Source organism: Ranitomeya imitator, chromosome 7, assembly GCF_032444005.1.
Source record: "Ranitomeya imitator isolate aRanImi1 chromosome 7, aRanImi1.pri, whole genome shotgun sequence".
Taxonomy (NCBI): Eukaryota; Metazoa; Chordata; class Amphibia; order Anura; family Dendrobatidae; genus Ranitomeya; species Ranitomeya imitator.
The window spans coordinates 196,742,706-196,759,602 of record NC_091288.1 but is presented as its reverse complement, the minus strand read 5'-3'; the positions used below and the strand labels follow the sequence as shown (position 1 = coordinate 196,759,602).

At 39.3% G+C, this 16,897-nt stretch overlaps 1 protein-coding gene and 1 long non-coding RNA gene across 3 annotated transcripts in view; one reads left to right on the top strand and one right to left on the bottom strand.

Moving 5' to 3' along the window:
- Positions 1-16,897, top strand: part of MAD1L1 (mitotic arrest deficient 1 like 1) — a 740,224-nt gene that overhangs the window by 494,487 nt on the left and 228,840 nt on the right. The gene's annotated exons all lie outside the window — the stretch shown is intronic.
- On the bottom strand, positions 481-16,519 carry LOC138645953 (uncharacterized). The gene is made up of 6 exons (XR_011314814.1): positions 16,328-16,519; positions 16,113-16,232; positions 11,686-11,782; positions 11,222-11,339; positions 1,016-1,188; positions 481-865 (listed from the first exon to the last, which is right to left on the bottom strand). It is a non-coding gene; the product is annotated as an uncharacterized lncRNA (long non-coding RNA).

Below are 16,897 nucleotides of genomic sequence, written 5' to 3'. Positions count from 1 at the left end.
CTTGAAAAAGTCAACATTCGGCAACGAAACATACTGATGTGAATTAAAGCCTTAATTGTATACCATTAAGGCTTCTTCATTCCCACAAGTGCAGCCCAGCTACCGTGATATCGCCACTTAAGTGAATCTTCCTTTACTTAGTACTATAGACATATGGACGACCAGTCATTCCTTTCAACTATTGCTGCCGTGGTATAATAGTAACACAAGTGCCCCATTCTGGAGATTGGTGGGGTTGCCACTGATGGCGAGGAAGTGTGGGACCCTTTGGAGTACAAGGCGTGTCCATATATTATACCAGTGGCTGATTGTTTTAGCTGGAAGCTGAGATTTCTCCTCTGTCGGAGCTGTTTGAAAGTTGAATATTTGCTGACTGATTTCTCCACAAATTGCCAATAATTACTGGGAATCCCATTAGCAGAACTCGTATAAATGAGTTTTTAGCAAAAATAGATATATTTATTAATGACTATGCTTATACATTAGGTTCATAAATGGTAACATTTGAGTATAAATGAACCATTCATGAGATTTTCTAGTGATGGGTAAAGTATCTCGGTTATTGTATAGTGACAATTTATGTAAACAAATATCCACAGTTTGTCTTTTCTCTATCAGCGGTCAGTAAATAAGTGATCACTCCTCCTTCCTGACTGAGAGTAAGGTCACATGGTTCTGTGGTCCAAAACCATATCCAGATGTGGGCTAATTGTCCATGCACTATATCCCTCATATGTTGCCATATTCTTTTAGCCACATCGACTGCTTTGCTGCTGCTTTTTGTCCAAAAGCTTGTTCTGATCACACATATACATGACTTATTTCAGAAGGCACTGTTTTGATGAAAAGGTTCGTAATCCAGTACCTAAAAATAGTTAAAAAGACCATCTTTAATAAACAATTGTCTCCATAAAATAGAATAGAAAATCCAGAGGAAAAATTATTAAATATAAGTCTTGCGCGTTTCAGACTATTGTAAGTCCTTAGACATAGATACAACAAATCCATTACGAACCTCTGTATTTCTGTTGTTGCTCGAGGATAACGGCCTGGAGTTCCCGTGATTCACTCACATCATTCATATACGGAATTTCTCATATTAGTGGAGTGCTGGAAAAGTTTTTTCTATTTACTGTTTCGTAGGGGTTGTCCATTATTGGACAACCTCTTACTGATGGCTCTAGGGTGCTGCGTAAATGAAAAAAAAGAAATATCAATGGCCCAGTCCGGCGACCTTCTCCACTATCTGTTCTGTGTCCCCTGCCAGTCTCTTAGACTGTTACGTGACCACTGCAGCCAATCAGTGTCCGTTGATCAGCTACAGTCTTCACAAAACTGTCCAAATGGAAGAACAATGTTTCTTGTGCGTAAATGAAAATATGAAGGCTGCAGCTCGTTTTATTTGATCCTGGTCAGTTTACAGCTCTGAATCTTTATCGTACACAAGGAAGCGAACTCCATCTCAAAATTAGAGCCCATGTTCTACGTCAGTCTGTTCACTTTGCTGAAATCCTTAGATAAGCAATCTTTTTGTGTTTTTGTTTTTTTTTTTTTTTCTTTCTGCATCTATAAATAATAGCGCAAAGCTCCTTTCCGTAAATTTGGCTTGGAGTAACGTATTATTTGTGTACTGCGTTAGACTCAGATTAGGAGTTCCTGCAAGAATTGTGATGTCTCTTGAGTTCTTGGCAATCACGCCAGAAATGACTCTAGCTAATAATCCGCTTGGAAATAATTGCTGGTGTCTTTTAATATCATTTTTGTAAAAAATGCCAACCTGTTTGTCAGAATGAAGCGATAATTATCCGGTGACGCCTCCTGTTTGAAAGATGCTATATAGAAGCTTCCCACTTGACTTATTGAGAAAACCGTTCTCTAATACAGAGAAGTGAGGGGGGGGGGGGGGGAGAATCTGCTAATTTCCATGTAATTCTAGTGCTGTGTTGTCGTCTTTTGGCTAAACCCTGCAATTTTCAGAACAGTGGGAGATATAGCTCAAAGAAGACAGACAAAGATGATACTGTAAATCATAGGCTTTGCCCTCTGCACCTTATCGGTAGCCTTACCGCCTTGGAAAGATGATTCCACCCGTATACTCTGATTTGGGTACTGGATACCGATCTGCCTCCATACTTGATCAGTTAATCTAGTTATAAACTTCGGTTGAGTATGTTACCTGGGGTTTTCATTACCTCTGTCTATTAGCCAGAGCAAAGAGCAGCTACAAAGATCAGTTCTCGTTCTGGAGAAACCAGCACATCCTTAGGTGGTTACATGGACAGCTATTGGTTTCGTTGGGCTGTCATGGTCAGCTCATACAATTTTAAGCTTTGGTTAATGTCAGAACTTCCGAACCCCAAGAGTGAGCCCACAGTACCGCGACAACGAACCTCCCAAGGGGGAGCTTACCAGATGGACCACCCCCTATACAGGGAGTGTTGGGGGCAGGCCCGAGGGAGATTATTGCCGCGGAAGCTGATACCGGGGAACAGGAAGTAGGAGAGGAAGGACGCGAAAGTGGCTAAGGCGGAGACACAGGACTGAGTGACAGTGACTGAAACACAGAGTAGACTGGATATGGTGGACGACCAGGACAGACAGGGAATGGCAGAGACACAGGACGGACTGGATATGGCGGACGACCAGGTCAGGCAGGGAATGGCGGAGACACAGGACGGACTGGATATGGCGAACGACCAGGGCAGGCAGGGAATGGCGGAGACACAGGACGGACTGGATATGGCGAACGCCCAGGACTGGCAGGGATTGGCAGAGACACAGGATGGAGCAAGGTATAGTATCTTTAAGTTTTGTATCACGTCACTCCTCCTTAATTAGGTGCTCAGAGAAGGGATGCCAACCCCTATTTCAATATAATAAGAAAAAATCCGGCACTCAAAGAATCATGAAAAAATGATATATTTATTCAATAATCCAACTATAAGTCATATATAACGTTTCGGCCTTTATGGCCTTCATCAGACTAGAATACAAAAGAGACAAAAAAGAAACATAATATAGAATAATTCATTACAAGCCAATATAAATCATAATCATTTTACAAATAAATCCGTCATTCCTCAGATCTGCTGGACCTTACATTGTGAATACACAGTCAAGAATTCATCCTAAGTTCACAGAAAAAAATGATTTATCCATATAGTTCATATCGTTCAAGAGAAAAAAATCTTTTTCAACAGAAAAAATCTTAGGTATCCATCGTATGGCTCATAAATCACGAGTCCATAATACATTTTCAAGACAAAAAAAATATAAATAAAAAAAATTAATGTACAGGCAAACATTACCATATACTATAATCTTTCATGATAATCCCGATATATAAAAAATTGCATAAGGTATAATGTCCGTACTTCATAACCATAACTAATCAGTCCCATATAATAGAGCCTCCTAACCAGGGTAAACAAGGAAGGGAACCATGGATTTACAATAAGAAAAAATGTGAACGCTTACCAGTGGATGCAGACACTAGTGAAATCACTGGTATAGCATAAAGGACCCCAATAGGAGTTCTAGAACCAGAAATAGAGATTTAGAAACTTAAATTTAAACACATTACGTCACATAAGGAATCCAACATGTGCGCACCCCACAGTCTCTTATAGTAAAAATACTGAGCAGGCTTACCCAATCAAAGAATGAAAAATCCCCGTGTGGCTAACCGCGAGGAGCGGCGTGTGTAATGTCCGATACCCAGCAGCTCTCAGGTCGGCGCTAAAATAGCCCTCAACCCGGAAGTGACAAGTCAAGAGGCGACTGGCACGCAAATGGAACGCAAGAAAGAAAGGCGGCGCAACCGGAAGTGCGTCACCATGGTGTTAGAAGTTAGTGCTCATCAATGGAAGCAGTGAAAAGAGCGAAACTCCTCCTCCACATAGAATCCGACAGCGCTGGAACGTACAAATAGGGTAAGTATGGTGTAAAACACAGAATCAATTTGTCGCCTATGGAAACAAAATATGAAAAATAGAAAATTAATAACTTAAAAAAGGATAGAAGGCAAAACTATATCAGAACTCCAAAGGAAAAATAAATACCACCTAAAAATATTGTATATCACTAATTGGGAATATCAACATAAGTACATAAATAAATACATTTACAGAACATATTATAAAAATGATATCTCCTAGCATGAGTCTCCGGTTGGGATGTTCACAATTGTCACATATTTAAAAGAGACCCGCAAGATTATAGTCCCTATTTAGACCCTTGGGTTCCAAACTTTGCAAAAAATGGATCCAGTAAGCTTCTCTATGTAATAATTTTTTCTTTAAATTACCTCCTCTTCTATTTAAAGAAATTTGCTCCAACACTAAAAAGCGTAATTGTGCTATTGAATGTCCCGCCTCGCGGAAGTGATATGGAATAGGAAGGTGGAATTTACCACAACGTATATCCGATTTATGGTGCGATATCCGATCTTTAATCGCTTGGCTTGTCTCACCCACATAAATTTTCCCACAAGGGCACTTTATAGCATAAACAACCTGTTTTGACTGGCATGTAAAAAAACCTCGAATAGGGATATCTGCCCCGGTTAGGGGGTGTGAGATTTTATGGCCCCTTAAAACATTTGCGCATTGTGCACATTGTAAACAAGGAAAGGTCCCTCTTAGTGGAGTCTGTAAAAATGTTTGACGTAAAGTGCTAGCGGGCGAACCCACATCAGCTCTGACAATTTTATTCTTCAAATTGTTCGGTCGTCTAAAACACGGTAAGAATGGAGCTTGGAATTCAGGTATTTTTGGAAAACTATCCTTCAATATGTGCCAATGTTTACGAATTTTATGATGCAATTTATACATATAAGGATGAAACGTATGTACTAAAGGAATTCTCACCGATGGTTCCAAACTCCTATCTCGATTTCCACTATTACGACACCGTCGTAAAACCTGTCGTGGATAACCCCTATCTAAAAATTTATTTTCCATCTCATCCAAGCGTTGTGAGCAAATATCTGGATCACTTACAATCCTACGGACTCTGTCAAATTGCGAGCAAGGGATTGCTTTTTTAACAGCTTTAGGATGACAACTCTGATAAGAAAGGAGATTATTGCGATCTGTATCTTTCACATATAAATCAACCATCAGTGTACCGGCAGACTTTTGGATTACCTTGGTGTCCAAAAAATTAATCACCTCACGATTGAAACTTAAAGTAAAAGAAAGTTCAGGCCAAATTGAATTGATATAATTAAAGAATTCATATAAACTCTCACATGTGCCTCTCCATAAACAAAACACATCGTCGATGTATCTACGCCATAATAAACAATGGGACTGATATAACTCATTACTATATATAAACTCTGTTTCAAAAGATGACATGAAACCATTAGCATATGGTGGGGCCACATTGGACCCCATCGCTGAGCCTTGCACTTGAACATAAAAGGTGTCCTCAAAAATAAAGAAGTTTTCTGTCAGAACCAGATGTAATAAGTCTAAAAGAAAGGAAATTACCCTAGAATCCATATGTGAATCATTCAGTAGTTGTTCTGTCGCCCTGATCCCTTTAGCATGTTGAATAGAAGTATATAAATTATTTACATCTAGAGTAACTAATAGTGTTCTCCGGTAATTTTCCTAATCCGTGAATAATCTCCAAGAAAGCCCCTGTATCTAGCAAAAAGGCCGGCGTCTTTTTAATTAGGGGTGTCAACACTTTTTCCAACAGAATTGAAAGTGGCGAAAGAATAGAGTCCGTGGAGGCAACTATTGGTCTACCTGGAGGTTTCTCTAAATTTTTATGTGTTTTTGGTAATACATAGAATACGGGAATTATTGGAAATTCATTTATAAGAAAATCCTTAGTTTTTTTTATCTATAACCTGTGTAAGTAAAGCTTCCTCCAATATACCAGCAATCTTATTTCTAATTCGGGGAGTAGGATCAGTAGTTAAAGGCAGGTATATATCTCTATTAGACAATTGTGATAAAATCTCAGCCCGATAATAAGAATAATCCATAACCACTATCCCACCCCCTTTATCTGCCCCTTTGATCACTATATCTTTATCCTCCACGAGCATTTTAAGGGCTGAATGTTCAGCCCGTGGTAGATTCGATCTAAAGGTAAAATCCCCTCTAAAAACCTGTTTACAGAAATTAGAAACCTCTCTATTTATCAATGTAATAAACGTTTCAACCGGCGCACTATTTCTAGGAGGCGAAAAATTACTTCGCAATCTCAAACCCAAATCTTTCAGATTAATAGGTGTAGTCTGAGTCACCAATGATGGAGAAATTGTAGGTGTTTGCTCATGAAAATAGGCTTTTAGTCGTAAATTCCTATAAAACCTCTCTAAATCAATATTTAACTGGAAAGAATTAAATCTATAAGTTGGACAAAACGATAAACCTTTCTCTAACAAACGTAATTGAGATGTATTAAGAGATTTTTTTGAAATATTTGTAACTAAGTTTGACCCATTACCTGAGACCGGGTGTTCATGGTGTGACGATTTGTCTCTGTAACATTGGCCCCCCCAATTCATTCATTACTGAAAGAAGAATTTGATTCAGTAAAAACACGTACTAAAGAAAATGTGGATAATTTCAAGAAAGAAACGGAGAAACGTAAACGACAGAAGTTCATACGGGACACTCAGGACTACTTACAGAAGAGAGTGTATAAGTGGCAAAACCCTTTTTTTCGTCCAAATTATCGTACCTATAGATATACAGATGGTTCCTCAGCTTCAAGCTCGGATAATGAGCGGATGGATTATAATCGTTCTTTTTTAGGATCAGGTCGGAGACAGAACACAAGAAAAGGACGAGGAGGGGGGGCCAATGTTACAGAGACAAATCGTCACACCATGAACACCCGGTCTCAGGTAACGGGGCAAACTTAGTTATAAATATTTCCAAAAAATCTCTTAATACATCTCAATTACGTTTGTTAGAGAAAGGTTTATCGTTTTGTCCAACTTATAGATTTAATTCTTTCCAGTTAAATATTGATTTAGAGAGGTTTTATAGGAATTTACGACTAAAAGCCTATTTTCATGAGCAAACACCTACAATTTCTCCATCATTGGTTACTCAGACTACACCTATTAATCTGAAAGATTTGGGTTTGAGATTGCGAAGTAATTTTTCGCCTCCTAGAAATAGTGCGCCGGTTGAAACGTTTATTACATTGATAAATAGAGAGGTTTCTAATTTCTGTAAACAGGTTGTTAGAGGGGATTTTACCTTTAGATCGAATCTACCACGGGCTGAACATTCAGCCCTTAAAATGCTCGTGGAGGATAAAGATATAGTGATCAAAGGGGCAGATAAAGGGGGTGGGATAGTGGTTATGGATTATTCTTATTATCGGGCTGAGATTTTATCACAATTGTCTAATAGAGATATATACCTGCCTTTAACTACTGATCCTACTCCCCGAATTAGAAATAAGATTGCTGGTATATTGGAGGAAGCTTTACTTACACAGGTCATAGATAAAAAAAACTAAGGATTTTCTTATAAATGAATTTCCAATAATTCCCGTATTCTATGTATTACCAAAAACACATAAAAATTTAGAGAAACCTCCAGGTAGACCAATAGTTGCCTCCACGGACTCTATTCTTTCGCCACTTTCAATTCTGTTGGAAAAAGTGTTGACACCCCTAATTAAAAAGACGCCGGCCTTTTTGCTAGATACAGGGGCTTTCTTGGAGATTATTCACGGATTAGGAAAATTACCGGAGAACACTTTATTAGTTACTCTAGATGTAAATAATTTATATACTTCTATTCAACATGCTAAAGGGATCAGGGCGACAGAACAACTACTGAATGATTCACATATGGATTCTAGGGTAATTTCCTTTCTTTTAGACTTATTACATCTGGTTCTGACAGAAAACTTCTTTATTTTTGAGGACACCTTTTATGTTCAAGTGCAAGGCTCAGCGATGGGGTCCAATGTGGCCCCGCCATATGCTAATGGTTTCATGTCATCTTTTGAAGCAGAGTTTATATATAGTAATGAGTTATATCAGTCCCATTGTTTATTATGGCGTAGATACATCGACGATGTGTTTTGTTTATGGAGAGGCACATGTGAGAGTTTATATGAATTCTTTAATTATATCAATTCAATTTGGCCTGAACTTTCTTTTACTTTAAGTTTCAATCGTGAGGTGATTAATTTTTTGGACACCAAAGTAATCCAAAAGTCTGACGGTACACTGATGGTTGATTTATATGTGAAAGATACAGATCGCAATAATCTCCTTTCTTATCAGAGTTGTCATCCTAAAGCTGTTAAAAAAGCAATCCCTTGCTCGCAATTTGACAGAGTCCGTAGGATTGTAAGTGATCCAGATATTTGCTCACAACGCTTGGATGAGATGGAAAATAAATTTTTAGATAGGGGTTATCCACGACAGGTTTTACGACGGTGTCGTAATAGTGGAAATCGAGATAGGAGTTTGGAACCATCGGTGAGAATTCCTTTAGTACATACGTTTCATCCTTATATGTATAAATTGCATCATAAAATTCGTAAACATTGGCACATATTGAAGGATAGTTTTCCAAAAATACCTGAATTCCAAGCTCCATTCTTACCGTGTTTTAGACGACCGAACAATTTGAAGAATAAAATTGTCAGAGCTGATGTGGGTTCGCCCGCTAGCACTTTACGTCAAACATTTTTACAGACTCCACGAAGAGGGACCTTTCCTTGTTTACAATGTGCACAATGCGCAAATGTTTTAAGGGGTCATAAAATCTCACACCCCATAACCGGGGCAGATATCCCTATTCGAGGTTTTTTTACATGCCAGTCAAAACAGGTTGTTTATGCTATAAAGTGCCCTTGTGGGAAAATGTATGTGGGTGAGACAAGCCAGGCGATTAAAGATCGGATATCGCACCATAAATCGGATATACGTTGTGGTAAATTCCACCTTCCTATTCCATATCACTTCCGCGAGGCGGGACATTCAATAGCACAATTACGCTTTTTAGTGTTGGAGCAAATTTCTTTAAATAGAAGAGGAGGTAATTTAAAGAAAAAATTATTACATAGAGAAGCTTACTGGATCCATTTTTTGCAAAGTTTGGAACCCAAGGGTCTAAATAGGGACTATAATCTTGCGGGTCTCTTTTAAATATGTGACAATTGTGAACATCCCAAGCGGAGACTCATGCTAGGAGATATCATTTTTATAATATGTTCTGTAAATGTATATATTTATGTACTTATGTTGATATTCCCAATTAGTGATATACAATATTTTTAGGTGGTATTTATTTTTCCTTTGGAGTTCTGATATAGTTTTGCCTTCTATCCTTTTTTAAGTTATTAATTTTCTATTTTTCATATTTTGTTTCCATAGGCGACAAATTGATTCTGTGTTTTACACCATACTTACCCTATTTGTACGTTCCAGCGCTGTCGGATTCTATGTGGAGGAGGAGTTTCGCTCTTTTCACTGCTTCCATTGATGAGCACTAACTTCTAACACCATGGTGACGCACTTCCGGTTGCGCCGCCTTTCTTTCTTGCGTTCCATTTGCGTGCCAGTCGCCTCTTGACTTGTCACTTCCGGGTTGAGGGCTATTTTAGCGCCGACCTGAGAGCTGCTGGGTATCGGACATTACACACGCCGCTCCTCGCGGTTAGCCACACGGGGATTTTTCATTCTTTGATTGGGTAAGCCTGCTCAGTATTTTTACTATAAGAGACTGTGGGGTGCGCACATGTTGGATTCCTTATGTGACGTAATGTGTTTAAATTTAAGTTTCTAAATCTCTATTTCTGGTTCTAGAACTCCTATTGGGGTCCTTTATGCTATACCAGTGATTTCACTAGTGTCTGCATCCACTGGTAAGCGTTCACATTTTTTCTTATTGTAAATCCATGGTTCCCTTCCTTGTTTACCCTGGTTAGGAGGCTCTATTATATGGGACTGATTAGTTATGGTTATGAAGTACGGACATTATACCTTATGCAATTTTTTATATATCGGGATTATCATGAAAGATTATAGTATATGGTAATGTTTGCCTGTACATTAATTTTTTTTTTTTTTATTTATATTTTTTTTGTCTTGAAAATGTATTATGGACTCGTGATTTATGAGCCATACGATGGATACCTAAGATTTTTTCTGTTGAAAAAGATTTTTTTCTCTTGAACGATATGAACTATATGGATAAATCATTTTTTTCTGTGAACTTAGGATGAATTCTTGACTGTGTATTCACAATGTAAGGTCCAGCAGATCTGAGGAATGACGGATTTATTTGTAAAATGATTATGATTTATATTGGCTTGTAATGAATTATTCTATATTATGTTTCTTTTTTGTCTCTTTTGTATTCTAGTCTGATGAAGGCCATAAAGGCCGAAACGTTATATATGACTTATAGTTGGATTATTGAATAAATATCATTTTTTCATGATTCTTTGAGTGCCGGATTTTCTCTTATTATATTGGAGCAAGGTATAGAGGACCTGGGTCAAATGAGGACAATTGACAAACAGGCAAAGAGCAGAGGAAGGAATTAGGCTGGGTTCCCATTGCGTTATGGGACCGCGTTAAACGGACAGCGTTGCACGGCGAAATTAACGCCGTGCAACGCGTCCGTTAACGCGCCCATTCACGCTAATGGGAACGCGCTACACTAGCTAGCGCTAAACGGATTGCACTAACGCAATGTGACCCTAGCCTTACCTTATATACCAGACGTGCTGAAGGACTTCCGCGTCAGAGTCCTCCCAGGATCATAGAGAAAAGGTATGGAGCGCCTGTAGTTCAGGAAAGCGACGTGCGCGTGCGCAGAGAGGTGCTGGAGCAAGGAGTGCGCATGCGCACCCGCCGAGAACCAGGAAGAGGACGTGTGCCTGCAGGAGGAGCACGCCGCCGTGGGTGAGAAGAAGGGGAGAAGACAGCGGTGGACCCGGCATCTGGAGGAACAGGAGGAGCACGCCGGAGCAGGTAAGTATGAGCTGAAGCAGCGGTGGACCCTGAAGCAGAGGCGGCCGTGACAGTTAAGTACATTACATTCAACATTTATGATCTCTATGAATCAGAAGAGAGATCAACTACAAAATCATCTCTCATTCTAAAGGAACCAATAAATCCATTGGTTACATGGACAACCCGGTGATTTCATTGACCCGTCATGGTCAGCCTATCTAATTTTAAGCTTTTAAGTACAATATGTGCAATATTTATTACCTGTATCTATTAGTTGAAACAAAGAATGGCTCCAAAAACATCTCTCGCTTTGGAGGACCCATCATGTCTGTGGGTTGCTGTCACGGGGTCCTTCTCCAATACCACACAATCAACAGAGCTAGAGTATAGTAAACAATTCCAAATATTACAGTCATTCATCAATTAGCAAATAACTCATCCTACAAGAGAACACCATGATAATCAGTAAAATAGAAATATACACAAAAATGATACCCACATAACATATCGCACCATCACAGTTGCATATATAGCCTATCGATTTTATTGGGCAACAAGCAATTGTTCAGTACATGTGTCGTGATATTGAACTGTTGTTGACTAGTTCTCAAGCACATTATAGCTGATCTTTGGGGATTTTAATCAGTAAGCCATTCTGTGATCAGCATATTTTAGAGTGTTGTTCTAACAGAAAGGGAATGTCCAAAAAAAACCAACCCATTTACCTGAACGGTCAGGGTCAGCAGAAGGGGGTATTCAGAACTGATCACTCCATGGAGGTACAAGGGTTGTAAAGAACTAGACGAAGGATGCCAAAGAGATCTGCAATGCAAGACCCAAAATAAAATGGCTATTTAAAAAAATACATATTTTTATTCTTTTTTTTTTTTTTACTTTTTATGAAAATTTAGTTTTGATCAGCACAAGACTTGCAATTATAGCCTAATGAGTGATTGTCAGATGTTGCCCTTTCTGCAAATATAAAACTAATAGATCTGTTCACATAGCATGACTCAGAATGAAGTGTTTGTTTAGCACCATGTGATTGGCATTTCTGGAAAAGGTCACCTTGACAAGACAACAAAAGCAGAAGGCTTGGATGTTTCCACTGATCAGTGAAGAGAAGCCACAGAATGTACATGTGAACAAATCTCTTGTGATTACACTAATAATGTCACTAAATGGCAACATTCTTTTATATTAATCTGCCCCCAGTGGGTTAAATTACCACATCTTTACTTTTGGTCTATAGATGGTTAGAATACTACTGAGGGCCAATACAAATGCCCATACTATGTCAACCAAACCCGGCAATTTTGGATGACCAGCTGATTATCTAATGAGCTTGGTGTTTTCTAAACTTTTCCCGCAATGGAAGATGTTGGTTGAAAGAACAATTGGGCTGTTTTATTTGTTTGTTTATTTGTTTTTTCCATGGGAGATGTAACTCCACTAGAGATTTCTAACAGCATCTTATACCCTTTTGCATGCTTCTCGAGCAAAGTATGGGGTGGTCGGGAGGAAAAGTTGTTGGCCATTCGACCATTTAGCCAACAGTTATCCATCGTATTATGACCTCAGAATACATATGACATGATGGTCTACTCTTAAATTCGCCATATATGAAGACCTACATACATGTAACATCTAACCAACTTCCTCAAGTTTCCAATCTTCCAATCTCGATCAGTTTATCTATTTTTAAACTTCGGTTGAGTATATGGGGCTTTTATTGCCTCTATTTATTAGCCAGAGCAAAGAGCATCTACAAAAATCAGTTCTCATTCTGGAGGAACCGGCACATCCATGGGTTGTTACATGGACAGCTCGTTGGTTGTGTTAGGTTGTCATGGTTCGCTCATATAATTTTAAGTTTTGGTTAATTACATTACATTCAACATGTATGACCTCTATCAATCGGAAGAGCGATTAACTACAACATCATCCCCTATTCTGAAGGAAGCGGCACGTCCATTGGTTACATGGACAACCCGTTGATTTGTTATGGTGGCTTTTTGATTTTTTTGATTTTTTTCATGGGAGATGAGACGCTACCGGAGATGTCTGACCGCATCCTATACCCTTTTGTCACTAGGGAGGCATGCTTCTCGAGCAAAGTGTCCTTTTTTATGGACATCAGTAGCACTGCATGTTTGGCATATAACGAGTAGGCGTGTTGTCCAATGGAACACGGATGGCTTTTTCTTGCTATAATATTGCTTTTATTGCTAGTGCACATTTTAGTGCCTGCTCTACTGGTCTCCAATCAAACATTTAGTGGTCTCAAGTCAGATGTTATGGTTTGGCTTTCTAATAAAATGAGCAAGGATCAGTGCTTAAATCCTAATTAGTTTCCCATGATAAACCTTAACAATTAAACCATACTGCCCAGCTTCCAAAATTTCTAATAAAATTGCATTCATATTTAATGTAAAACATGAATAATGTATCCTTACAAAACTGAAATAGTTTGGTAATTAGCAAGGTATGAATAATTTATTGATTTGGAGTATGTTTAGGCTTTTTTACAGAGGCTGGTTGCCTTCTGTGCCGTGGCTGTTTGGCAGTATATCACTGGTTTATCAGAATCAGGTTTGGTTTTTCATCATCATCTACTTTATTTTTATTGTATTCATTTTCTTTTATTAGCGTAACAATCTAAACTTAATCCCATTAAATGGTGACTTTCGAAAGAAAAAAAATCAGATTTTCAATGTAATGACCTATTAAAAAGTTGTTTAGACCATAAACACGAGATGGATTTTGGTCAAACTCAATAAGTTTGGCATTGTCAAGCAATCGGCTAATATATTGAGGGCACCATGACTCTTCCTCTAATGGAAAATGTTGAGAAAAAGAGGGTTTGAGTATGTCGAATTTCAATTTCTGATCCTTTGGTCTCACAGAAGATAAACCGACGTGTCTGGAAACGACATATTCTCAACTCTCTGAGAGAGCATCCATGTTTGTAGGGGAGTGAGTAGAATGGCATTTACCTACCATCTGTCTTAGGGATATTGTCATCTACCTGAAGGCTGTGTTCATATCTAAATTCTGTTTTATGTTACATTTTAGAAGCAGAAAAGCAAAATCAAAACGGTGATACTTCTGTCCCTTGATGGGCACCAACAGCTTCCAATGGAGCTCGTTGATTCAGAGTGGGATCCTTCTGGTTATGCCAAGGTGGCCATCATTTAGCCTGAGAAAATAGCTTTACTGTCCAATTTTTCCTTGAAAATGTGCCTCAAACGCCGAAGTGAAATAAAGCTACAGGAAAAAAATTCCTGCTTTAGACTGTTAATAGAGGTCTTAAAGGGACATTTCATAATTGTTATTCTTCTTTACCATGAAGAGCATGAAATCCACATGGAGTCTCTAATTACAGGGAACTTTATATTTTGTTACTCTTACACCGCAGGATTTCAAAGAAAGCATAGTTCTAAAATTGAACCATTGACTAGGAGAGGAGTCCACTAGATCACTCTGCTTGATTGCCAGATTTCTGCCTAATTTCTTATAAAGCAAAACCGGTCTGTCAAACTCATTTGAGTGGGAGAAGAACCACCCAGTGGACACCTCCTGGACTTCTGGTCCTTCTTTCTTGAACTGTTGAAATCAAGCCCAGCTCATAGTCCTTCATTACAGAGAGCTGTTATAATTTAATTATGTGCTTGATTCCTTTTAACATTGAAGGGATTGTCCACTACTAGGACAACCCCTTCTTGATCAAAATGTTTAACCGTTAGAAAATAATAAAGCTTATACTCCCCTCCCGTGCTGGCTTTGTCTCCGTGGTGTCGTCACTCGCTCTTCCCCGGGGCTCTCGTGCTGTTGTTGTGACATGTGATGCAGCCCCCAATGAGCGCTGGCATCACTGTCTCCGCCTTTGGACAAATCGAACATGAAGAGGAAGTCCGGGCTGTAGCTGATCTCGGACTTCATCTCCATGTTGAATTTGACAGGAGGTAGGGACAGTGACGCCAGCGCTGATTGGACGCCGGCATCACGTATCACAACAACTGCGGGAGGGCGAGTGCAGACACCGTGGGAATGGCACCAACACAGGAGGTGAGTATAACCTTTATTATTTTATGGGGACCAAGCGTGGGGTATGACGAGAAGTTGTCCAAGTGGTCTACAACTTCTTTAAGATGACCATTTATTAATTCTATATTCCTTAAATAGATATATAAAAATAAGTTTTAAAAATGTCAATCATGCAAGCAGTATAGTGGAGATGTTTTTTCATCATCTGGATATAAAGTAGAATGTGCCCATTCACTGACTGCAATCAGAGTTCTTGAAATTAAGCAGCTTGTCAATAAACAATTAGAATGATTCATATAATTAAAAATATATAATATATAGGCACATTTATCTAGACTGCAAACATTATTTCAGTTTTCCAAAAATACATAGTGCCTCGATTCAACAAGACTAGCGTTATTCACGTCGGTCGTGATGGCGAGTTATGCTGGCGTCAGACGCTCCTGATAGATGAAGAGGCGTATGCCTCTTCATGGATCAGGAACGTAAGATGAGTGACATGCGCCTCACCACAGATGCTACTCCAGCCCCTGCTAGAAACCGCCGCTCTACATGAATTTAACAACTAGCGGTCAGCATGTGCCTGTCCCACGCAGCTCTGCCCATTTTGTGAGCGCTGGATGAAACTGTCTTGAAAACACCAGAAGTTGCAAAATTTTAATGCAACTCGCCTTTGCACGTAAATTTTGCAACTTTTCAAAGTTTTTACACCAGTGTTCTGGCAGAAAAGCTTTTTATGAATCGGGCCCATTTTTGGACTATAATATGCACTCAGGGATAAGGTGGATCTCAAATTAGAGCATTTTGTTACAAATATGAGTGCTCCCCATTGAGGGTATTGGTGCTCTTTGAGCTGCTGCTTTGATTTCAACAATGTTTTCGGGGAAAATATATGTAAATTAGCTCTCCTCCAGAAGGAAGCAAATGCTCTGTAGTGCTCCCTCTGGGGTTGCTGCCCTCTAAGTAAACGTCCCCTCCTCTCGCACAGAATCGGAGTTGGAGAGCCACTTAATTGACGGAAATCTAAAAAATATTTATGTATTTTCTGATATATATATTTTCCACATACATGTGGATGGAGCTATTATTACATTTCATTACTTACCAGCAAATTAAAGTTTCTTAAATGAACCATTGCTGCTCCTTATTTGCGGGATTGATTGTAGCCTTGTGCTCGTGTGAGCCGCATTGGCCGCTGCTTCCGATACCATGGTATGCTCCTTGCCTGATTGAGAAAGTTGTAAGAAGCAGTCAGGATGTAGGATACTGTGACCCAGGAGCAATCTGTGCAAAGCTCTTTGTGCAGTAATGTGCGACTACCTGATGGGAGCAAAGAGCCGGTTTGCCGAGGAAAGGTTCACAGGAACACAAACTCTAAATCATCTTGTGCTTTCCGTTCACACTTCAGTACAGTTCCAGCAGCGGGCCTCCTCTCTATGAGCTGCCGTAACTATTGATGAGACATGTAGGCGTCAGAAGTCGGGAAAGAAAAGCAGGTCCCCACTGTGCCGTTGCTGTTTGCACACACAGACAGGAGCGCTTGTCCTTTCATTTCTCAGCGCCTCGGAGCTCCCCGTGGGGGTGACGCCATTAGTCCTGGTACTGAGTGAAAAGCAAATGTCAATGACGTTGCCACAGCCCCGAGTGCCTGGGATAGATATTTACTCAATTAAAGGTGCCGCTTACTCCAGGATATCCATCACATTTCATCTAATGTTCAATGTCATGGGATCTGATAATCCTATAGGACACTTTATCCAGTTTTTGTTCATTTAATATAGTTTATCGAATCATTTTGGAGTAATCTGTAGAGTTGTTATGTAGTCGGTTACTCATTTGAAGTTCCTAGACCCCATATCCTTAGTATATGTTTTTATGTTCAGGATTTGC